This window comes from Tachypleus tridentatus, unplaced genomic scaffold (genome assembly GCF_004210375.1).
Source record: "Tachypleus tridentatus isolate NWPU-2018 unplaced genomic scaffold, ASM421037v1 Hic_cluster_2, whole genome shotgun sequence".
Classification (NCBI taxonomy): Eukaryota; Metazoa; Arthropoda; class Merostomata; order Xiphosura; family Limulidae; genus Tachypleus; species Tachypleus tridentatus.
This window is the reverse complement of record NW_027467782.1, coordinates 21,634,238-21,660,660: the sequence shown is the minus strand read 5'-3', so window position 1 is coordinate 21,660,660 and position 26,423 is coordinate 21,634,238.

The following is a 26,423-nucleotide window of genomic DNA, read 5'->3' as shown; positions in this document are numbered from 1 at the left end:
ACTCTGAAAAATGATTTTTTTCTACAATATGTTGTATAATTTACATAAATACCTAGATATATGTATAGCATATGATTTAGATGATACTTTTGAATGGTGACTCGAGTATTAAAATAAATTAGTACTTTAAATATCTGAAACTTATTAATATTATTCTTTGTTAATAGTCTTTGATATAACTAGACGTGCAAAATAAAATCTAAAAGCAAAATAATCATGTGAAATACAAAATAAAGAAGCTTTATGGAATTTAATTTTGTTGAAGGTACAACTCATAAATACAAAATATAAAATACAATTCAAATTTTGAAGCATAATAGGAAGATAATTTTGTTCAAGGTAAGTGGAATACGTCATTATTTGAATATGATTATGTTTTTACTGAAGGTGAGGGAGCAACCTAATTATTTAAGTATAAATGATAAACTTTTCTAAGAACGTGGATTACATGATTTTTTGTTGTAAATACAATAATATATTTTTGTGTTATTAAATTGGACGATACTTTTCAAAATTTGCATAATTTATTAATTGGCCATGTGGTTATGATGCTCGTCCCATAATTTGAGGGTCGCATGGTCGAATCAACGTCACACATACTCGCCCTTTCGTCGGTAGGGGTGTTATAAAGTCATGGCAAATCCCACTATTTATTCTTAAAATAGTACCCAACAATCGTCGGTGGGTCTTTAACTGCTATATTAAGGACGGCTAACGGAAATAGCCCTCGTAAAGCATAGTGCGAAATTCAAACAAAAAATTATTTATCAACTGACATTTTCTGATCAAGCAGTTGATAAATAAAATAGAAGTTCCCTCTTTTACAGTTATTAGATTTGTCCAATATTCCTAACAATTCTCTTAAAAATAGTGAAATTAATATTTAATCAAATATAAAAATTATTGGAAATAACCACTTTATAACGAAACATCTCATTTTCTAAATCTATCCTTCTCTGTTTAATAGCACGATGGCAATCTTTGGTAGTTAAAATATTAGAAATATTCTGCACTATGTATCAGTACTGCTGTTAGTTGAAAATTGTTTTCCTGAAAAATGTAGTTCATGAGAGAGTAAAAATCTGAAGTTTTCCTGATTGTGGATATTCTGCATCGGATTTAAAAGGACGGTTTAGTTTTAACATTTATTTCTTAAACTAATAAAATATTCGTTTTATCGTATAATGAATTTATTAAGTTTTTGCCCTACATTTTCGGTCAGGACAAATTAATTAAAAACAAACAACCATGTAAATCTTAGTGTAACAACTGTGAATTGTTGGACTATATTGTGACAGTTAATACACTTACAGCTATATTACAAACAACATAAACAAACACAATTATTACTGAAATAAACATTTAATGTACAATAGCTGTTACATTTAAATGGGCGAAAAATATGTAAACAAACATTTCATTACTTTTGGTTTAATATTTTATTCAAGTTTTAACTTTATATGTCGTATCGTAATAAGTATACACTGCAATAAAGGAAATCATAAAAAAAACATGAAAAAAACACTTGTGAATTGTTGAACTAAAGCCACAGTCTCTTAAATTTCAATAATAGTTATGAATGTTCCGATAAAATGTTAAGACTAAGTTTTCAGAGTTTTTATTTAATTTGCTTGTACATAAACGTAAATAGTTAAATTACTATGTAAGTTTCTGATAACCCAATAATATCAATGATACTGAATTTAAATATTTTGTGCAATTTTGTAAGTATCAATCCCATTCGTGTAACTGTATAGTGTGGAGTTAAAATCCATCTTGATTTCTCTTTACTCTAGAGTGAACATATTAACAATGGCGGTTTTTTAAATTCGTTTATTAATTCTGATTCGCAGTTTTGAAGAAAAATCAGGTTGGTTTCCGAGATTTTCCAATGATAAACGTATCTTGGCTGTCAGAATTTTCAATAAGAATAACAACGTTTTCCTTGAGATGTCCTTGTTTAGTGTGAGATTTAACGATAAAAAGTTCATCATAATTTTTCACATGTCTATCAGACAGAGGTCGCTGTATATATTCTTCAATGGCTTTTGTTTGTTTTAACTCTGGTGTTCCTCTCTGAAGATGCAGAATATAGTTATGTTTAGTGGCGCAACACTCAAAATTTTAGTAATAATTTTACTATAGCATGCATAAAAACAAATAAATGTTTCTATGAAAATTATAAATTATGAAATTGGTTTTAGTTATCTCATAAATGTTTTCTTGAAACTAGGAAAACTATTTCACACATTGTTTCACGTAGTGAATAAAGAATGATATACGGCAGATAATAGCTTAAATACTGTTTTCCATTCATATTTTACACGTTCACAAAGGATAACTAGATTGTTTGTATTATTACCTAGACACGATGAAAGTACAGTTTTAATTAAATGTTAAGTGTTCTACTCAATTTATTGTTATATAACTAGACAAGATAAAAGTACGGTTATAATTAAATGTCAAGTGTTCCACTCAGTTTATTGTTATATAACTAGAAAAGATGAAAGTACCGTTATAATAAAATGTCAAGTGTTCTACTCAATTTATTGTTATATAACCAGACAAGATGAAAGTGCGATTATAATTAAATGTCAAGTGTTCGACTCAATTTATTTTTATATAATTTAAGCATAAAAAGTTATGTTATCTGAACTCCAAATGACTGGTTATTTACTTTATGTCACAAAGAGAAATAGTTTTCAAACTGTCTTATTTTTTCTGCAACTTTGGAGTAAATCACGCACCTTATGGTGCTTTAAAATATTCAATAATTCATTATCAGTAGTAGTAGTATGTATGTGAATGAAAAATTACGAAAAATTCTGATCTTTATGTTTTTCAGATGTTATTAATGCTATGGACATTGGTAAAGATAATCAGACTTATCAGAAATCAATGGTATCGAACACGTGTGTGTAGGTCTATTTTGGAAAAAAAAGATCTCATTCATTCAAACGACTCTGAACATTAAAGATTCTCTAAACACATCTTTTTCAGTAGTTGTGGATAACCCAAGGTATTAACAACATTGATTTTAAACATGCAACATCTGTTTGGTATTGCACACGTAGTTTGACGTAGTGTGCATTATATTAAAATGGAATGTTTTTAACTGTAAAAATATAAATTTGCTTGAACCAAATATTAATTATAACGTAAGATGAATAAGAACTTAATTGAATTTCGAACCAAAGTATTCCTTTCTTCAAGGTCGTTTTCATATATCGTCTCCAGGGTTGTTCGTTTGGTCACTCTTTTCTTTCTTAGTATATTAGTTTTTGTCTTCTTAACGTTCTTTGTAGGGACCTTCTTGTCACACTCAGGGATCAGTGGCATAGCCTCCAATATATCTAATTCATTAGTGGTTATCTTTTCATCACCTGGCTGTTTGTGTAAAACACGGTTTTTCAAAACATTCCCGAGTTTTTTCTTTCCAGTTGTAGAAACAACAAAGAACGCTGCACGATCATTACAAAAAGTAAATAAATAAGAATCACGTGTTTCAAGACCATTAAAATACATATTATTATTAAATAAGCTATGGATAATGGGTTACAGATATAACTATAAATGTGTTTCATGCTTAACCAACAAATAATTGAATGGATTCTTTAGACAAGTGTATTCAGTTGTAATGTTTCGACCCATGGAACGTAGTACTTCACATGAACCAAAATAATACGTCATATAAAGGAGGAGATCTCAAATTAATACCTTGCTTGAAATTAGATCTATCAACATGGTATCTCGTAAGAAGACTGATACATGAATATAGTACCTCACATGAAAGCAGATGTTTCTAACAGCAGTGTGAATACAGAAACCAATATCTTCAAATGATTATTCCCTGTGTTCCACATACTTTAATTATAAAGAAATTGAAAATAACATGTAACTTACCACAAAGCAATAAGACATATCGAAATGAGTGCTGTCCACCAAGCCAATCTTGTAATTGTACATTTTGAAACCGAAGGGAGCGTAGCCTTCGGAACCACTTCAGTTGGATCTCAAGACAGAGAGTCGGATTTAAAATCAGTTTACTTACCCTATCGATTTCGTTAAACAGAAAAAAAATCTTCAAATGTAAGTTAACATTAATAGTAATGTGTATAATTCTTTAAACCTAACAATAATCTTAATTTAACATATTTAAAATTTAAATTCAATAAATACGATATTTCTTCACGACAAGAAATCCACTTGAAATGAAAATGTATCTCAGAATGGCTGGTATGGATATTAACATTTTTATTTATAAGCATAGAATAACGTTTTAAAACGTTTATACATGTACCAGTCGTTGTGAGATATAAATACGATATTTCTTGCATTTATAATATATTTTCATATTAAACAGCGCCAGGAATGGCCAGGAAGGTTAATGCATTCGTCTCGTAATGTGAGGGTCGCGGGTTCGTATCTCTGTCGCACCAAACATGCTCGCTCTTTCAGCTGAGGGAGCGTTATTATTTGACGGTCAAATTCAGTATTCGTTCGTAAAAGAGTAGACCAAGAGTTGGCGGTACGTGTCTTACTTCTACTCTTACACTGCTAAATTATGTATGGCTAGCGCAGATAACCCTCGTGTAGCAATATATATAAATGTAATTGTTAACTATTTTACCAAAACAATACCACTTTATCATATTATTCTATGTAAATATAAAATTTTGAGAAAGAAATATTAACATACTATGTCGTTACAACAAGTGTTGCCACCTCCTGGAAAAGCTTTTCCGAAAAAAAGGAAAGCTGTTTAATACACTAAAAACCATGGAAGTAATGAAGAAGTGTCTTATTATAACAATGTGTTTTAGACATTTATTTACTCAGTGTTAATTTTTATTGTCTTATCAACGAGTTTATCATCAAAAAACAAACTTATTGTATCAAAACTACATTATATTAAAAGTCTTTCATCTATTTGTGTTTAATGTGAACAGTTTAAAGTAATTGAGTATCATATATACTTACAACACCTGTTAACATCTCTTTGGTATCCTCGAGTACAGTTGAGATTCTCGGCTGGAACATACACTGGAGAAAACAACAGAGAGTTAATATTTTTATTAGCACGTTTTGTGTCACCGTCAGAATTTTAAGGATTTTCACAATGAACACGACGCACTAGTTATAATATTAATTATAACTCACTCTGTAAAATAACAACATAAATGTTACTTTCGTGAGAAAAATAAAACGTGTCAAAACAGTTTCTTAACAGTAGACTTTTGTTTCTTTATGTACTTCCTAATGGAGTTAACTAATGAAACTAATCACACAAACTTGGAAATTTATTGAATTACACACGATCTTTTTTTTATTGGTACATTTGATTTCTGTTGGTGTTTCCTTTGTAAAATACTTATTTGTCACAGTTAAACGTGAAACTGTTGTCATTGTTTATGTTAATATCAGTTATGAAAATACAGGTTCTTTTGGGAATATTACGTTGATAAAATGTATCAGCATATGATTGTGTCTTGCAAACAACAAAATATCAAATAAGATATTTATATGCAGAAGTTGCATGAAATGCATTCCGAGTAAAGTTTTCATTTGAAGTTAATACAAAAGCAAATACTTTATTTTTTGTGGATTTATCAAGACAAACAATATTTGGATCTAACACCTTTTGCTGTAAATTTAAAGTATTGTTTATTCAGAATACGTTCTCAAAAAACAGTTTGAAAATATGGTTTGTGTCTTTACAGTTTATAAGATTTTTCTTCAGTATGCAGAAGTTGAGTTCATTATATCAAAATAACTTTGGAGCCTCACCACTTCACTCCACAGATTTTCTATAATCCATCTCGTCTCTGAACACAAAGAAATCCATAGTTACTACATCAGTCACGTGACTGATATATCTGTGTGTACAATAACATGCATATCTATTGAATTATTCAGCGGGTGATCTCGTTCCCAGGTTGAGATTTTTTTTTTTTTCTGCGTACTGTCGCCTGGGACACTTCAACGGTTTTTATCTCTGGCATTTCTGTTCGTACGACTTGTTGCAGGTCTTCGAACCAAAATTATTTTTTCGATGATCTTAAGTACAATAAATATCTTTGTTGCTAAAAATTTAAATTCTCATTTGAATATATTTTCATGATATGGGCATATAAAAATTTACATTGGACAGGTCTGTTACATACCTTTCCCAAAAGCTACCAATTTTCGGTTACACCACACCATTTAAGAAATGTTAAGCTATGTCATAAAGTTGTTCTGATAAATTCTGTTCTACCGTGACTTTATATCAGATTGAGTCACATTATATGCCAGGTTGCATATTCAAAACTGTTTTGGTATGGCTTACTAATCCCTATAAACTATAAAGTATTATTGCTATGAACATCAGTGACAGCCTCTCACTAATACTGCATGTTAATTACAGGAGTACCGATAAGATTACGAGTTCGTCTTCATCGCTACCCTAAAATAGCTCTTTTCAGGGCATCTTTAGCATCAACTGATGGAATGTGATGCATCTTCCAAGAGTTTGTTACAGCTGTCAATATCAACATCTTCAAATAATCTGCCGACCCACTTAGCACCTTGGAGTTGGGCAATATCACCCATTACTGCAGTCCTGATTAGATGTATTAGTATATGGACGAACAAAGAGTGTAGTATTGATGGTAACATTTAAAGTAATTATATGTGGATATGTTTACCAATACTTATTCATACCACACTCCAACATCGACATTTCCTCTCATTAAAATTAAGAAAAACTAATTTCATGTTATCTCTAAAGTAATAATTCCTTGTAAGTACTTTTAACAATGTTGTAATAATCTATTTCATGCATTTATATTTCTGAGGAACCAACTTGAAGCTAATAAATTTTGCATACATTCTACAATGGGTAATTTAAAACTTTTTATTAGATAATTCATATATAGTTCGACGTTTCTAGGTTATAAAGCGATTTGGAAGGAGATTTGAGATAACGGTGATATAGAGAAACCTCAGTCAACAACACGATACTCACCCAGTTGTGAGTTTTACTTAAATTCTTGTAAAAAAATAAAGCAAATACAATACTAATGTCATTTATAAAATACTTTATGGCAACTTCCACGTATTTTACGTCAGAGAAACAAGCCCGAAACTCAAAACAACATTCATGTAACACAAAGAAATACAATCTCACGTTTTTAAATTTAACAGTGCAACTCAAATAAATATACTACATGTAACATTTAAATACTAAACAGAGAATCTAACATCATTAGACGATAAACCAAATAATTCCTTGTAATACAAGAGCAAACACACGTTAAACCAATATAAAGAAACACTTTTATATCTATATTAATAAACTTCAATAAATCTTGTTCGATGTATTATAATTTGAAGATGATACTTTTAATTTACAAGATTTTATAATTTATAAAATATTCTGAGAGCACAAAGAGTAACGCAGCTAGTATTAATAGGAAATTACACGAAGGTTGTTAAAAACTATCATATCAAAATAAGACAGTTCAATTATCATTAAATTATCATTATCATTCATTATCGAATTTTTAGTGGTAGTTAAACTATATTTCAAATGTTTTACAAACGATAATTAATGACAGAATTTTTATTTTTATTTGTATGAACATCCGGCTTGGTTGTTTATTAAAACATAATACGTTGATATAAACTTTTCATTGTGAAATAATTAAGTTAAAAATGATACTATTGTCATCTTAATCTTACGTATACATGAGCAATATAAATAATTTTGCAGTCAATACACATATTGAAACGAGCAAATTTGCACATTTTCACTAACATAAGGTCTGAATAAAACAACATATGAATCAAGATTTATATGTATTTATACTAAAGCTATAAAAATATTTAGAAATTAGTACTTTTTCGAGATTTGCGACTGTAAATCCCTTTCACTTATCAGCCCCCAAATATATTCTCACATCGTGTTTTCGTCATACGCTTCCAAGTCACATAAGCAAAGTTTGAAGACAATAGGCCTTTTCCATTTACTTTAGGCATAAGCAATTAGGAAAAAACATCTTGTGCCCAGGAACAAAAAAAGGTAAAAATTTTCTTACATAGTGTGATATTACATATACACAGGTAATTATTTTTATAATCAATACACATGGTGAAATATCAAACGAAAAGGTTATGGCTGAAAGAAATTTAAAAGCAAGATGGACGATATCAATTTAGATGTTATTTCTGTTAAATTACTATCATTTAATAAATAAAAATATGGTCTACAAAAAACTTTGAGTTTACCTCTGACATCATGTTTGTAATCACCTTCACGATTTTTGCATGTGTAAATTCCCGCGTCTTCAAACTGGATGTTGGTTAGCACTAATTTGCCACCGCATTTTATTTGCGTTCTCTCACTATTAATAACTTGTTCATTGTGATTTGAGTACCAAATAACTGGTTCTTCTCTCTCTCTTTTATGAGCTTGGTTTGAACATATTAATGTAAGAGTAGAACCACGTTCAGTTTCGTAGATGAATTTAATACCTGAAACAAGCAGGAAACTACCGAAAATATAAAATAATTGAGTGTAATTAGCCATTGAAATCTCTTTGCACTGTACTCTTTGTAAGTAACTTTCTGTATTGTTTCTAAGTGAAAGGGCCCGGCATGGCCTAGCGCGTAAGGCGTGCGACTCGTAATCCGAGGGTCGCGGGTTCGCGCCCGCGTCGCGCTAAACATGCTCGCCCTCCCAGCCGTGGGGGTGTATAATGTGACGGTCAATCCCACTCTTCGTTGGTAAAAGAGTAGCCCAAGAGTTGGCGGTGGGTGGTGATGACTAGCTGCCTTCCCTCTAGTCTTACACTGCTAAATTAGGGACGGCTAGCACAGATAGCCCTCGAGTAGCTTTGTGCGAAATTCCCAAACAAACAAACAAACAATTCTAAGTGAAATATCAGTGTTACTATGCGCATAAAGTATTCTTGTTTGAATGACGTCATGAACTGAAGTAACATTGTTAGGTGGAAAAACGTTTTACTAACAATAATGATTGCAAAGTTTATTGTTTTCTGTAGTGCGAAAGACGCTTGAACTGAGAAATTATAATAAAAAAACTATTGTTCTCAGATGTAAGAAATAAATTTTATTGTGTATGTACAAGCAAGTAAAGGAGGCGAGATCAAGTATACTTGTTACAGAAACTGGAAGAAGTCTTCTAGTACAATGAAATCTGACATAATTGTAAAAGGATTTCAAAAGTCAGAAGAGATGCATAAGCTCCGATATAAGAAAATGATTAATGGTGGTGATTCATCTGTACATAGAAAAAATATGGACTGTATGTCTTATGACAGGAGTGTAGTACATAGAAAAAATATGGACTGTATGTCTTATGACAGGAGTGTAGTACATAGAAAAAATATGGACTGTATGTCTTATGACAGGAGTGTAGTACATAGAAAAAATATGGACTGTATGTCTTATGACAGGAGTGTAGTACATAGAAAAAATATGGACTGTATGTCTTATGACAGAAGTGTAGATAAAATAGAGTACACAAATCATGCTGTAAACCTATATACAAACACTTTATTCCAAATAGCAGGAAAAAGTGCAAAAAACTGCAAACACTTGAGCAAAAACAGAATATTGAGATTTTAAAAATGTGCTCATGGAGCTGTTCGCCATAATGCACAAAATAGTAATTCTTTAGAGGAGCTGAAGGAATATTTAAAGAATGCACCCTACCATATATTTGGAAATCATTGGAAGTGCAAATCCTATTACTCTTCCCATGAAGACATATCTGACATCAAAATAAGCTATTTGAATAACATACCTTATGAAATGATATTCTGAATAATGACTGCTGGTGATGCATTAGTCAGAAAGGCTCACCGTCTGATAAGTAATTGAACAAGTAATTTAGCAGAGACTTATATGCTTCTTGTGGCAAGTTTTATCGGTGACAAACAGATTCTAGAAGGTGTTCTTAAACTGCGTTTCGATATATATGTCTAGTTTTATTTAAGATGTAAAGCATCACCGGCCTTGTGATTTCCTTTTGTTGTTGTGCATGTCTTCAAACAAGTTATATTTTTATATGTTTATATTATGAATCAATCTTTACGTTACGAATGTTTGTTGTTGTTTATAAATGCAAGTATTTTTAGTGTAAATATAATTTTAAAAATAATTGCTTTTTTACTTATTGAGTTTACAATATTGCATCACAACACAAATGGCTGTATTGTTTATTCTGATATATTTTACAAAGTTACACAGTTTAACCTCACAAACAGTTTGGATTTATGTTAGTTTTCATCATGTAATATAAAAAATATAAAAAAATACATTAAGAAAATAGTTTATAAATACTTTCAATATTCTGTAGTTATTTCGTTGTATTATAATAAATAATAATATTTTTAATTAAAAATAATCACAAAAAATTGCAAATTTCGATCCGTTTTGAACTTATTTGGTTCAGTGACGTCAGCGGAGCTTTTCCTGGAAACTTGGCTTGTTTGTTTCTGACCTTCGCGCAATCTACCTGTGCTTGTCGTCCCTAATGTAGCAGTCTAAGACTATATAGAAGGCAGCTGGTCATCATCACCCACTGCCAATTTAGTGGGCTACTCTATTACCAACAGATAGTGGGATTGATCGTAATATTATAACGCCTCCATGGTTTAAAGGGCGAGCATCTTTGGTTTGTTTGTTTGTTTTGGAATTTCGCACAAAGCTACTCGAGGGCTATCTGTGCTAGCCGTCACTAATTTAGCAGTGTAAGACTAGAGGGAAGGCAGCTCGTCATCACCACCCACCGCCAACTCTTGGGCTACTCTTTTACCAACGAATAATGGGATTGACCGTCACATTATAACGCCCCCACGACTGAAAGGGCGAGCATGTTTGGCGAGACGGGGATGCAAACCCGCGATTCTCAGATTATGAGTCGCACGCCTTAACGCGCTTGGCCATGCCGGGCCCTAAAATCGAAGTTTAATACGTATCAGCATGTTTGGTGTAACGGGTATTCGAACCCGCGACCTTCAGATTACGAGCCGAACGCCTTAACCACCTAGCCATGCCAGACCAAGAAACTTTATTTACCAACTAAATGTTCTAAATAAGACATGCATGTAATTGTTTCGTGTCTCCTGGAGCGTTTCTTAGGCTGTTAGGGTAGGGACACATGACTGCTATAGTTAAAGTTATCGTTTATAAAACAACTTATTACATGCCTAATTATGTATTGTTTGTCAAGTACAGATTTATATTTCTCTTGAAAATTGAACTTTTTCACGTTTATCTATAATAGTGTTAGTTTCCAGTGATCTATAAGTATATTATGGCAGGTTAGTTTACATAATTCTGTGTAGAATGTGGCCTTTCATAAAGGTGATAGTATTTCTTGAATATGTAAAATGAAACTGATATCACCAATCACCGTGTTCTCACTATGCATACAAAGTTGACATTTTTACAGACGTAAATATGTATGCAATAATAAAAATAATAGTTTTTATTGCACAATAACTCTAGCTAAAAAGCGTGTGTGAATACAACTAAGAAGGAATTAAACATAGGCTTCGTTTTCTACATGGTAACAAACTCTGTTGATAACCGGGCAACATACCTTTTGTGAGCAAAGAATTTTACACTAACTTTCTTCATTTGAGGCATTTTCAATTTATATTATAAGGTCCATCTGAAAATATAAGTTTATTATATTCAAAGTGACTGACTGTACAGTATCTTGTGTGTTGATGAAGTTATGTCGGCTCATGTATCGCTGAACTAAATATCAGAAAATAATATGAGGTGTTAGTTTCTCTTTTTATGTACTCAGCTAAGATAATTTGTAATTCAATAACATAACTTTAGCTTGACGATATAATATTTATTTTGCAGATAAAGTATATCTATTGTAAAGAACAACACAAACTACAAAATACATAAAACCGAAACTCATACTTCAGATAATACAGATCATAACGTTATGAAACCAAGAATACAAGAACATATTACTGTACAGTTCTCTGTAGATCACTAATAAACATGAAGATCAGCAATCTGACTGTGTTGTTTATTAGTGGCAATTACTTTTATTGTTACTAGTTTTATATTTCTGTGGGTGTTATGATTGGCTTGTTTCCATTCCAGAAAATTAGTTTACTTGTTATGGGATACTATAATTGGCTTGTATGCGTTTCTAAATATTAGCTTGACCAATTGTTGAGTAGAATTCGAAATAGCAAGCGAGTTCTAATAGGAAGAGTTAGTTATATGCGTGTCACGTGAGATTTTATCAATGCAATAGAGATAGTACTGTACATAGGCTCGCCTTTAAACTGGATCATCCGACTGATTGAAATATAACACATTCATGCTTTAATGCCATCTATTGGTGTAAATTAGTAATAGTTCTCTCTGGAGGAAAACTTTAAGAGAAAATATGAATCTTAGTTTGCTTTGTGGTTTAAGATTAAGTTAAGCTGTACCTGTGGATAATTTCTTTAAAGTTTTTTTAATTTCATTTTTATATTGTTATTTTAGTGTATTTCTATTCGTTATGCTCGTGTAAGTTGCAAACTTGATTGCATTTGTCCCACCGCCAGACGGCTTCAACAGAAGCACTCAGAAAATAGAAATACATTACAACACTATGATCAACGAGCACACAGGTGAGTGCAATTATCCTTACCAATTCAAGCAAAAAACTGAAGATGTTTTTAGAAGACATCAATTAAAGTAACTTACGTGTAATGTCAATCATCGCTATTCGACATATAATTCATAATAGAAAATGGAAATAGATTGTATTTTAGAAAGTTGCAGACACCTACAAAACTAGATTATAAACACTCTCCCAATCCACTTCAGAATATTTAGAATTATTACCACTGACTTATCACTATAGCAAGAACTAGAAAAATATTTTTTAAATCTTAACACAAAAGCTACAAAAACAGAATAATTAATCACATTAATTAGATGAATGTTACTATTAAAAACTGTTCCATTCTTTTACATATTATACTTTAAAGCATTCTTCAAAATTAGAACTATTAATTATTTTTATCCTAACAATAACAGTACAATAGATAATTATTTTTTATATAAGGAATTGCTGTATTTTAACTACAGTAAACTCTCATTGTTTCGAAGTAGTTAGAACCGAATATATCACTTGTATCGAAGTTGTTGACTGGTCCGGCCAACTGTCCATATAAATACATAGTAACAAAAGCCCCTTGAACCGAACTGCATGTATCGAAGTGTCGGCTTGTAACGATGTATAATTATAGTCCCTAGGGTGTGAAAAGCATCAATATTACATCCTTTGTATCGAACCAGGTACGAAGGTATTTATTTTTCTTTTCTTCCCTAAATTAATTGTCACCGCTGCCGGCTGCCGACCACCCGCTACGCCGCTAGCAAGTGCAATTAGTCAGTCTCCGCGCAACAATGTGTGGTGCCACCATCAAAATCTTACACTTGAGAAACAGCGGACTGCAGATGGGGTAGTAGATTAGCCTAGCAATGTTTTTACAACAATTATGGTCAATAACACTTTAAACCCCTGCCCGCCCCAACTCACCCGCCTTCCCAGCAAAAATTAGCTTAGATATAAAATTTTCAGATTATGGCTTGAGTAGATTATGCCTGGGCAGCCTGCATGCTGTGGCCTATAAAAGGCTAATCACAGTCAAATTAAACAGATCATTAATCATTGATCATGGCGAAGCGCAAGCTTGTATCGATAGAAACTAAAATTGCAGCAATAGAAGAAGTTGAAAAAAAAAGTTAAAACAAAAACAGAAATAGCAAAAGCATTTGATGTGCCTCTGAACACTTTGTCAACATGGTTGAAAAATAAAGAGGCCATATTGTCTTCTCGAGACAACTTTTGTCCCAATAGAAAACGCATGCGAACTGCAAAACATTCTGACCTAGAAGCGGCATTGCTTCTGTGGTTCAAAAATGCTAGATCAGAGAATGTTCCTATCTCTGGGCCTGTTATGCAAGCAAAGGCAAAAAAACTTGCTGATCAAATGGGAATCACTGACTTTTGCATGAGTGATGGGTGGTTAACCCGATTCAAAAAAAGACACGACATTCAATTTCGTACGATCTGTGGTGAGTCTGGTAGTGTAGAACCAGAGCAAACAAACCAGTGGACATCAACAACACTGCCACGCCTGCTAGAAAACTACAGCCCACGGGATGTCTTCAACGCAGATGAGTCTGGCTTATTCTTTAAACTTCTGCCAGACAAGTCCCTTGTTATCAAGGGAGACTCCTGTCACGGCGGGAAGCGAGCGAAGGAGCGGCTGTCTGTTTTGGTATGCGCCAATATGGACGGCACCGAGAAGCTTCCTTTACTTGTCATAGGTGAGTGTCAAAAGCAGGTAAAAATATTTTCCTGTGTTTTCTATAGAAGTTGTTATTTTATGATTTTCTTCAGATTATTGACATGTAAATGTTTCATTTTTAATTTCAAGACATTAACCATGTACATTTTCTTTCTTTTTTTTTTTTTTTTTAGGAAAGGCAGCAAAACCGCGTTGCTTCAAAGACGTCAAAACCCTGCCAACACCATACAAAGCCAACAAGCGAGCTTGGATGACATCAGATCTATTCACCGAGTGGCTGAGAGAACTTGACCGAAAGTTTGTGCTGCAGAAAAGAAAGGTCCTTATGATAATTGACAACTGCCCCGCCCACTCCAACCCCACTGGACTTAAGGCCATCAAGCTGGTGTTCCTGCCTCCCAATACCACAAGCAAGACACAGCCCATGGACCAAGGCATCATCGCCAATCTAAAACATCATTACCGCACCCTACTGCTACAGCGTCTTATTGATTCAATAGACAATAAAAGTGTTTTCACTGTGACTGTGCTTGAAGCCATGCGACTGCTACGCTCTGCCTGGTCATTGGTAAAGCAATCAACCATAGCCAATTGTTTCAGAACTTGTAGCTTCTCCTTTCCAGAGCCAGCAGAAAACAGTGAGGACCCCGAGGATGACATACCATTGGACCAGCTCTTGACACGGCTGAATGACACTGGGTTTACGGTGGATGGCACAGCAGAGGACTACGAGACTGCTGATAATGATCTGATCACTAGCGCGCCCCTGACAGACAGCGATATTGTGGCCATGGTGCAAAATAAACAGACACCAGAAAATGACAGTGAAAGTGAAGATGACGACAATGAGGAACCCCCCATCCCAACACATTCTGCAGTTCGTGAGATGTGCCTGCAACTTCAGAGATATCTTGAACACCAGGCTAACGCAGGACAGTTTATCTCTCAAGTAAACATGATGGAGCGTTTTGTGACCAAGTGCCAGAGGGACAGCAGTTCGCAAAAAAGCATTGAGCAATATTTCAAGTGACTTCAGTTAGACGTTCTTGCTGGTGGTTGTATCCTGTACATTATAATTACATATGTCTATATTATGAATGTTATTTTTTTGACATGCTTTTTTTTTACAAGTGCTATTAATTGTCCTTTTGAATTTCATTAAATGTGTTTTAAGTGTCTACACACGTGTGACTTCTGAGTCTTTAATCCAATTATCGGTACTGCACCAGCCGTCAGTTATAGGGCCTATCATTACCAGACTTGGCTAGTGAATGAAAAAAAATCCTTTTTAACGAACTTCTTTTGTAACGAACAATTCTCTTTGGTCCCTACGACTTTGTTACAACGAGAGTTTACTGTATGTTTATCTCAGGAATATCTGTGTTATAACTATTAGTTATTTTTTTTATCATGGGGATAACTTATTATAGCCAGTAAAACTGAAATATAAACCTTTATAACCCGAGCGTTTACGAGAGGTGGACCTTATTTCTTCTCGGGTAATCTGGGAATGCCTTGTATAATTGAACGAGTTATATATAAAGATTTAATTTAGTAACGTCATACAGGTCATCGAACTTTCCGGGAAGTGTTTATTTCACTGTGTAGTGTTGTAAGCGTCTCATTTCCCGTGCTGTGTGGCAGATGTCTTATCTGTATATGAAAAGATGTTGGTGGTATTTTAGCTTTGGATAAAATATGTGTGTGTTGTTATAAACTGTGTTTAGGTGTTTAAGTAAAAAAAAGTATAGATAACACCTGGAGAGTGATTAATAAAGACATGCTTATGTAAATCAAGTATAGATAACACCTGGAGAGTGATTAATAAAGATATGTTATATAAATCAAGTATAGATAACACCTGGAGAGTGATTAATAAAGATGCGTTATATAAATCAAGTATAGATAACACCTGAAGAGTGATTACTAAAGATATGTTCATATAAATCAGTTTAAAAAACAAGAATTATTTCATTAAAAAGTAAGTGCAGAATAAATTTATTTTCTGACAGAGATGAAACTAATGGAGATCACCATTTCCTGGATCTAGATTAATTCAGAAACGTTGAACAGTATTTAACTTGGTAACCCAATATGTTTCTATTTATGTTACTAAACTAAATATTTATATAATGCTCGTTCAATTATACTGGGCATTCCAGATTGCCCCTGAAGAAGAAAGGTCCATCTCTCAAAAGAGCTCGGGTAATAAGGGTTTCTATTCCAGTTTTATTAAGACTTCTTGGATTTATTTGTTTTTTTAGCGCATCATGATTGTCGCCATTATTTATCTTTTATTTTACAAGATCCCTTATAATAACTATTAATTATTTTACAGCCTAGGAATAACTGTATTATAACTGTTAGTATTTTATATCCTACGAATAAATGTATTATATCTGGTTGTACGGAAATAAATGTCGTTTTTAAATTGCGAAGTTTGAAAAAGTATAAACCATTGTTGTAAAACATGCTTTAATCAAAGTGACAGCGGTTTGCTTCAACACATTTTTGTCAACGTGTAACGATGTTGTTTATGTCCCTGCTGTACAATTCAGAGTCTCTATGGCCAATGAACTTCCTGAAAGCTTCTTCTGCAGCTGTTTGGTTTTTAAAGCATTTATTGTTCAAAAAATTGTCAAAGTGCTTGAAAAAATTAAATTCTGTAAGGTGAAGGTCTGGGGAATAAGGTGGATGAGGCAGAACCTCGATTACCAATTCGTTCAATTTTTGGAACGTCATTCTCAACAGGTCTTATAATACTGATTTTGTTGGCTTTCAGTTAGTTTGTGCGTAACCCACTTATCCAACATTTCGTCTTTCCAATCGTGCTAAGATAGTTGACAATGTTTGATTTGCTTGTGTCTAGCTTTTCTGCAAGCTCACGTACTGTTGTGCAAGGGTCTGTCTCAACTGCTTCCCTTAATGTGTTTTTATCTAAGAATGGCTTCCTTCCACAACCTTCGTGGTCTTCAAGACTTTTATCTCAGTGTCGAAGCCTTTGGAACCAATGCCGAATTGTGCATTCAGTAACAGATCCATGGCTGAATGTCTGATTGATGCTCCTATGTAGTTTCGGTAGCTTTTCGTCCAAGTTGTAAAGGAAAATCAGGCGATAGTCCTTCTTGTCCATGCTGCCTCGAATGTTGCGAAACTTTCTCTGAATAGAGATTAAACAGCAGATAATTAAGACACCTTACAAGCGACAAATGTTGGATTAAATCAACCAACCAACGATATGTTACTCAATATTCAGCTTCTAAATGTCACCATGATAATTCGGTGAGTTGTTTTTTAATCCTAGGATTAACTGTATTATCATCCTAAGCTATTTTTAACTCTGTACATTTATGGATGAATAATGTTTTACTAGTTGACGAAATTAATTACTTTTAATTACAGCAAGCTGAGCAGTTTGATGTTCTGGTCAACTGTGCAGGAATGGGGACAAAGCAGCTGTTCGATTACAAATACTTGACATCGATGCTCGGACAAATAAATCAGGGTAGTTCTATGACACTTTTGTTAACTTAGAAGGTGGAACAGTGAATAGAGAAAAAATATTTCTACTATAGATTTCATTTAGAAAATGAAAATAAATTATTGGTAATCCATATATGGTAAACAAAATACAGTATAAACGTTTATGTTAACACCGTTAGACGAAGTTGTTTTTTTGTTGTTTTTTTGCTTATGTATACCATGATTTCACGTGCATAATTACTATCCGTTGGCTATTTCTTCAAAATTATGATGTATTGTTTGTTTTTGAATTTCGCACAAAACTACACGGTTATTATTAATAGTAATTGCAAATGATGATTTACATACAATAGTTTTACAAACTTATAAAGAATACTGAGTTTTATATCTGGTCTAGAACTGAATCTTTTATCGACGTTCATAGAGAACGAATAAACTCTTTGTTGATACACCTGTACACTTCTCTTGATGGCAAGCTGAGATTGAAGCTGGTTGTTTTTGTTGGTTTTGTTTTAATTTTGCACATAGCTACACCAGGGATATCTACACTAACCGTCCCTAATTTAGCAGTGTAAGACGAGAAGGAAGGCAAATAGTCATCACCACTCGTCGTCAACTCTTGGACTACTTTTCACCAATAAGTAGTGGGACTGTGGGCCACGTCATAACGTCCTCACAGCTGAAAGGGCGAGCGTGTTTGATGCGACGGGGATTCGAAGTTTGAAGCACACGTATGTTTCATCAGTGACAATATTTAACGTACTTTTAGAAATTCTAACGTGCGAAATTTACTGAAGTTAAACAGTTTCTAAAGTTCGAAATCTGTAAACGTTCCTGGTCAGCTTCTGTAGTTTTCCAGTTAACAAGCGTTAATCACAATTATAGCTGCCGAGGCTTATTGTATACTGACTGTAGCTGACCAAAAATAATTTTCTGCTATCTCTCGGTTAGCTGCTATTATACGATTAACACGATATTCTTGAATGTTTGAAAATGAGCTAGTGTTTTCGTGAAACAAATATCGTTGATGCTTATTCTAAAGAATATTGTAAAAAATTAATGAACATCCAGGACTTGCGCAATCCACACCCATCAATATACGTCACATGCAAAAACGAAAACTATACTGAAACAAGCGTAGGTCTTAAATTAAAAATATAAATTTAAATCCATTATAATTTCCTTCCCATTTTGATATCTATGTTGTCATACAAACTTTTAATTATCTCATTCTTCGCCATTACCACCAGCCTCTTCCCTCCATTTTACCTTTTGTACGCCATTCTTGAATAGCCATCATTCGTCATCTTCTGTTCCTTGAAGGCTTTTTTTCTACTTGATAGTTTGCTGTTCATTTTCGTTCCACCACCATACATCAAGCTGTTTGGTTCAGTTTTTTTTCGGCTCTTTCTGTATATCTCTTCATTACTCCTTCCACACCTTAATATTCTCGACTTCTTTCCTCTTTTCCTAATTCTTATTCTTCATTATGTACATTCAATGTTGGTAGGATACTGTTACTCCTGGTATCACTTAACGTTTAACGTTTTTTTTCTGTCCTCCATTCGGACTATGATGTAACCAATCTGAGTCTGGTACTGGTACCTTCTGTAAGTGATAAGGTATCACTCTCATTCAGAATCCGGTATTTGTCAGGAATACATGTCATTTCCTGTCATTTTTAGTAATATCTCTCCTTACACGTTTTTTATTCCATATATTCTCTTCTCGTGTGTTCCACTTTTTATCTTATCCAGGTATGCTCCCACCATCAACATTCCACTTTCTGGCATCCCTACAATTATATCCTGTAGTTTTTCTTCAACTTATCGACGGAGCATTCCATCTGCAGACCATAACCAGACACTAAGTTCTTCAACCAATTCTCAGTTGCCACCTTCACGCGCATGAATCAATCCGAGGTTTTCTCAACTCGACCACTTCCATCTTAAATTAATATCTAGTTCAATTCCAAAATTGCTCTTACCTTTTGATCATCCCGAGTGTAACAGCTCTTAGCTTTCACTTATGTTTTTTGTACTCTGTCCTTTCCACGTAATCTTTACCTTTCTTCTTTCTAGTACATCTGTTGGTTCTCTGCTTCTACCAGTCATTCAGTCGACATTCAATGCTACTATTCTTAGTTTCCAGATCTCTTCTTTAACCACTTTCGGTTCAGCGGTGTCCGTTTATTTTAAAAACCCGCCTGGGAAATAGGGGGCAGCATCGACTAGAGGGGGATATCCTAACTCTCTGACATACCACGTGATTCTTATCCATATTTGTTTTATAATGTTTTTGTGTCCAAGTTGCCATCAAAGCTGGCAACCATCTTACCATCTTTACCCAACTGGATTTGGAACCGACAATGGAGAAGTTATAAATAAAATGTATTATTCCTTATTTCGAAAACTATAGCACCAGAAAAGGAAAGAAATGCCAAACAATACAGCACTAGCAGAGACATGTTTCTTCAGAATGTTTAAAATGGTGCTGTTTGGTTGTACCAGAGATATCACAAAGATATGTTTTATACATATATGGATGTAAGACCTTCACACCTACTCCCATTTTACCAACGTTACGTAGCTCCTTTACTTTTTATTGTAAACTCACTTGCATTTAAAAGTATCAAAAGTTTAAATACATTGACTAATCTTTCAATCACAAGGAAAAATTTTATAGAACAATTTGATCCTCTGGAAATTTCAATTGGTTGGTTTAAAACACGTTCAAAGAACAAATAAATATAATAAGGATCCCCAAACCAGTAAGATTAGCTAATAAATCTGCACTGACATGATTGTGACTGGAGAAAAGCCAAGACAGTAGTGAACGTTAAAACAGGTCCAACAACTAAGCCTGAACTGAGATCGAAAAATGAGACTAGATATTTCGACCTCTCCCACTCTCACGGTAAGTTAAAGAACACCAAGTGTTTTTCTTACTGAACCCTCTCTTTACTGAAGTCCAAGAGTGATTAGAATAATAAAGGAACAGGTGGTTACTTGTACTAGAACAACAAAGCAACAAGTGACTTTTGACACTTGTTTCCTTACTTTACAACTAAAATTTATGAAAACTAAAAGTACGATGACAACTAATCAATTACTGTGAATTATAACTTTATTTTTTAATATTTTAATTTTTGTCCATAAAAGGTTGTTTTTTCTTCTTTATACATGAATAGTGATTGGTGAATTCTAGAAATGTCATGAACGTTTTGGCTACTATAGAATCTGAAAACTTCCTGTATTACGCAAAATCTGCCCAACGATAGAACACATTTCAACGCAATGAATTGTTTTGGAATTTCGCACAAAGCTACTCGAGGGCTATCTGTGCTAGCCGTCTCTAATTTAGCAGTGTAAGACAAGAGGGAAGGCAGCTAGCCATCACCACCCACCGCCAACTCTTGGGCTACTCTTTAATTAACGAATAGTGGAATTAACCATCACATTATAACGCCCCCACGGCTGGGAGGGCGAGCATGTTTCGCGCGACGGGGATGCGAACCCGCGACCCACAGATTACGAGTCGCATTCCTTAACGCGCTTGGCCATGCCGGGCCTCAACGCAATGAATAATTCATATTATTATAAAAGAAATTAAATTACACTGAATGCCAACTGATGACATATAAACTACTGATGGGCAAATTACAGTCATTTGAATAAATAGTTTAGATCTCTGATGTCTGGTTTGTTTTGAATTTTGCGCAAAGCTACACGAGGACTGTCTGCACTAGCCGTCCCTAATTTAGCAATGTAAGACTAGAGGGAAGGCAGTAAGTCATCACTACCCACCGCCAACTATTAGGCTGCTCTTTTACAAACGAATAGGGGGATTGACCGTAACTTTATAACGCACCCACGTCTGAAAGGGCTAGCATTTTGGTGTGACGGGGATTCGAATTCGCGACCCTTGGATTACGAGTAAAGTGCCTTAACAACTTGGCCGTGCTGGGCTCTCTTTAATATAAGTGTTCCGAGAAGAAAAGAAGTTCTTATGAGTGAAAATAGTTTAACTAAAATAAATAAACCCATAAACAGTTGTACTTTAAACCACGAAATTCTAGCAAGTATCTCTAAATTCCAATTTCTTCGTGTCTTTACAAATTCATCACTCACAACTTGAAGTCCACATTTAGAAAGATGAAGGAGCTATTTGATGTTTACATAATATATTGTAAGGTGTTGATATTTGTGTTTCTACATGTCTTCCTTGTTTTAGCACGTTACTCTCAGTTGTTGATATTTGTGTTTCAACATGTCTTCCTTGTTTCATTACGTTACTTTCAGTTGTTGATCTTTGAAGTAGACTTTTCATTTTCAATACAAATATGACTGCTGGGTCACTGAAATATTCATTTAAAGCCACCGATGAAAAATAACACACGTTTTTAACCAATCCAGTCAAAATCAAATATTACAAGTCATCAGTCTTACCTAGTCTGTACCAGCATGATTAAAAAACAATTCTTATCCCCAAGAGTTTAAATGTTATTAGAAATTAAATGTTTGATAATGTTACTATGTAGCTCAGTTCACTGTAATATTTCGAGTTGTCAAAATGTCTAAAAAAGTTTTTTACAAATAAATAATTAAAGTATAACAAATTTCAGATCCTTTTTGAGTTTCATCTAAAAATAGATTCTCTGTAGCTCAGCCAGTCATTTACGATTGCATCGTTATGTTAACTGCTTAAAAACTATAGAGTAACGACTACTATTTTGGATTAATTGTATTTATCTTAAATCTTTGGTCATATTATTTATACTTTTTTGTATATTAATGAAAACGAAAAAATTATTGTCAAAAATAATTGTGACTTAACCATGTTATAAGCTCCATTGGAAGCTAAAAAAAAATAACAACATTATCTGAGTGACCTAGCCCAAATTCACGTCCTTTCTACAGCAGAAACAGTAAAGCTAAATAATTGATGTTAAAAGTAAATGAAAAGTAAATGTCAATTTTTTCACATGTATAAATCGTAAAAAACCGCATAAGACGAGTCGTGAATACGTGTCTAAATTTAGAGTGAAAGTTTTGGGACTCATCAGGTTGGGAGTTTCTATTGTTGTTGCAAAAGGTTATATAGCCTGTAATACTTTTGTTCTTTTTCTTAGCTTTCATGGTTCAAGAATATTTTCTGATAAGGATTTTTATTTTTTATGGTCTGAATCTGCCAGATTCTTCCCGTTCTAAGTATTTTTTCTCACAAATTTGTGTCAAGTAAAATTAAAAAGAAACAAAACAAGTAAAAATAAAGAGATTTAAGAAACCAATGACCTAGTGATACGTAACAGTTAAAAATAACATTTCAGAAAGAAATGTCTGATGTGGAAGATGTTATTCGAGGTGTATGTCTGGAATTCAATAGTTCCAGAATGAATAATTTTTAAGTTTTGTTGTCATCTGACCATGTACCTCTTGTATATATAATGATGCAAATAAAAAATCTGAACAGAAAAACAACTACATCATCACTTTATTTCTGTGCACTAATCTAATAAATTTAGTACTAATTCGTTTGTGAAGGCTAGTTTCGGAATGTCATGCCAGTCTAGAAATATGTTCTCATCAGGAGCTTCTACCTTCTCACAACTGGTACTTTCAGTTGAGCGACTTTGTGGGCTTGAGTACTCATATCTGTTTCTAATGGTTTTCGCTCTCGTTCTAGTCTCAGAATAATAAATAAATATTAAATTTTAAACGTGTTTCTACAGCTGTGTGGATCCTACTTCTATGCCTCTCTTAGTAAGATATATCCTTACCGGTACCAAACAATATTCAATAAAACATAAATAAGCTGAGAAGAGTGAAATTTTGAGACTAAATATAAAATTTTGAAGTTCTTGTCAGATAAGATATTGAATCGACTTCCATGTAATTCAGAGTGATATCACTTAAGTTTTCTCTGCAAAACGCCTATTTTATTTATTTAAAGTATAATTACTTATGGATCCCCTGTATAAAAACTATAGTGTCGCAAATGTGGGGGCGTTATAATCAAAGCGCTTGTTTTATTTATTTTGAGTGACATTACCACCTATGGCTCCTCTGGAAGACGCATATTTTATTTTTTTCGGATTGACATTAATTATTATTCCCCTGCAAAGCGTTTGTTTTACGTATTTGGAAGGTTGTGGATTTAGCGTTACACGTTTGTTTTAATATATACATTTGTTCGGTTTGATGAATGTGATGTATATTGTTGAATGTGTATTGCGCAAGTCCTACCTGTTCTCTAAATTTGTAAAAGATATCTATCTTAAGTAATGCAACATTGTTAAGAGAGTGACAAGGCAAGTGAGATGTATTTTTCGAAATATTGAAACAACCATGTTAATCTGAATTCATTATTGTTTTTACATGATGTACTTTGTTTCGATGCGAGTTGTGTTACAGATTTCTAAACGTGTCTGATGTTTTTGTCAAAAAAGTAACTTTTGAGACATAGCTTATCTACCGGTCACAGGAACGAACCCAGTTGCCGAATTTGGTGATCAATCTTTATATTCAATGATAAAGAGTAACTTAAGACTTGGTGACGGATAGTGTTAACTACCCACCGTCCTATATAATTTATCACTTTAAAATTAAGGACAACTAATGCAATAACCCTCTAGCAACTTTGCACAAAATTCACCAGGCAGAGAGTGCATGTTAAGTACTTATAACTGAAAACGAACAAAGTGGTCGAAGAAGAAATATTGTGTTGTATTGTATCATGTTATGTACTTATTTATGTTAATTAAGTCTTTTATACATTACTGTGTTTATAATTTGCAGTCATTTATTCGAGTTAAACAAAGTATTTTTTTTTAAATATTAAACCAGAATAGTAAAATATCTTATCATCTCTAGATGGATTAATTAACTAAATTATTCAGAACATTTGCTATAGATCTTAGCTCTCCTTCGAATGTTCACCTTTCAGTTGATGCTTATTTTACGGATTTACAGTGTAAATATCTGGGTTCAATTTCTTGAGAGGGCAGATTACAGAAAGTTCATTGCAAAACTTCGTGCTACAACAATCACAAAAACTCCTTCTGGAACTTTCTGAACGACCCCCAAAACTACAGCGGTATGTTTGCGCACTTACAATTCCAAAGAAACTGGGTTTCAATATTTGTGATGGGCAGAGCACACAAAGCCCATTGTATAGGTTTACGCTGAACTTCACTCCTGAAAATACAAAACAAAAATAGCTTACGTTGCTGCCATCTGTACGCGAATACTCCCACTAAATATGATATGTGAAAATTGTGTTCAACCTAAAATTGCGCCAGAAGTCATGTAAATAAAACATACATTGGTGATTTGGATAGTTACATCTATGAAACTGTCACAAAATCCTCCTAAAATCGCAATAAGGAAATATCTGAAGTGAGGTGCGTATTGTTTTCAAATGGAAGTTAAAATCTCTAAAGCGAACTTTACACATCAGTTGGCCTGGCATGGCCAAGCGCGTAAGGCGTGCGACTCGTAATCCGAGGGTCGCGGGTTCGCGCCCGCGTCGCGCTAAACATGCTCGCCCTCCCAGCCGTGGGGGCGTGTAATGTGACGGTCAATCCCACTATTCGTTGGTAAAAGAGTAGCCCAAGAGTTGGCGGTGGGTGGTGATGACTAGCTGCCTTCCCTCTAGTCTTACACTGCTAAATTAGGGACGGCTAGCACAGATAGCCCTCGAGTAGCTTTGTGCGAAATTCCAAAAACAAACAAACAAACACATCAGTTATAATTAAGAAGAAACCAGTATGTTTTACCCGTCAAAGTAACGTACAGTTATAAATAGATAATGTCTAATATCATAGAACAGTAACATGATAATCCATCGTTTCTTTCAACTGCTCTGGTCACCCGGCCATTATTACGGTTCCACCTGAGTAGCTTGTTTGTTTGTTTTATAAGGCCACCTGGCATTATATTCTCTGTTCGTAGTTGTATTATTTAATTACATAAAAAAACATTTTGATTGTATCAATACCTTCAGTACATTAAAAAGTGAGCTCAAGTTTCATGACAGTTGACAGCAAAAAAGAGAATACCCAGGTGAATATTATATTCTTTGTTTTTCATATGTGTGTTTTATTTATTATTTATATCACTGAGTAAAATGTAAAAAATAGTAACTTATGAGATGAGGTAGAGTAATTCTTCATAATATTGTGTGCTTGAGTGCAGCCTATGGGTTATTTAATTTTTGTGTTTTGGTTTCAGTTTCGGAGCTCTTGTAAAAACAATCTTGTGAGGGATGTCAACATATTTAACTCGATTATTATTTTTAGTTTCATGTACAATAAGATTATGTTCGCTTTGGCAACGTTTTAATTGGCACATGGGTGTTGGTTTCGCAGCTCTACCAATAATAAATTTGTTTCGGTTTTCAACATTTTCAACAGCAATAAAAACGTGTCTCTGGTAATGTTTTGGTTTACTGTCAAGTTTTACAGTGATAATTTTATCAGCATTGTAGACAAGTCCAGTAGACGGAGGCCTGATGCTGCTTGACACCTCCATCTGGATACGTTCATCATCTTTTACTTCTTTTGAAGCTGATGTTTCTGCCTGAAGATGT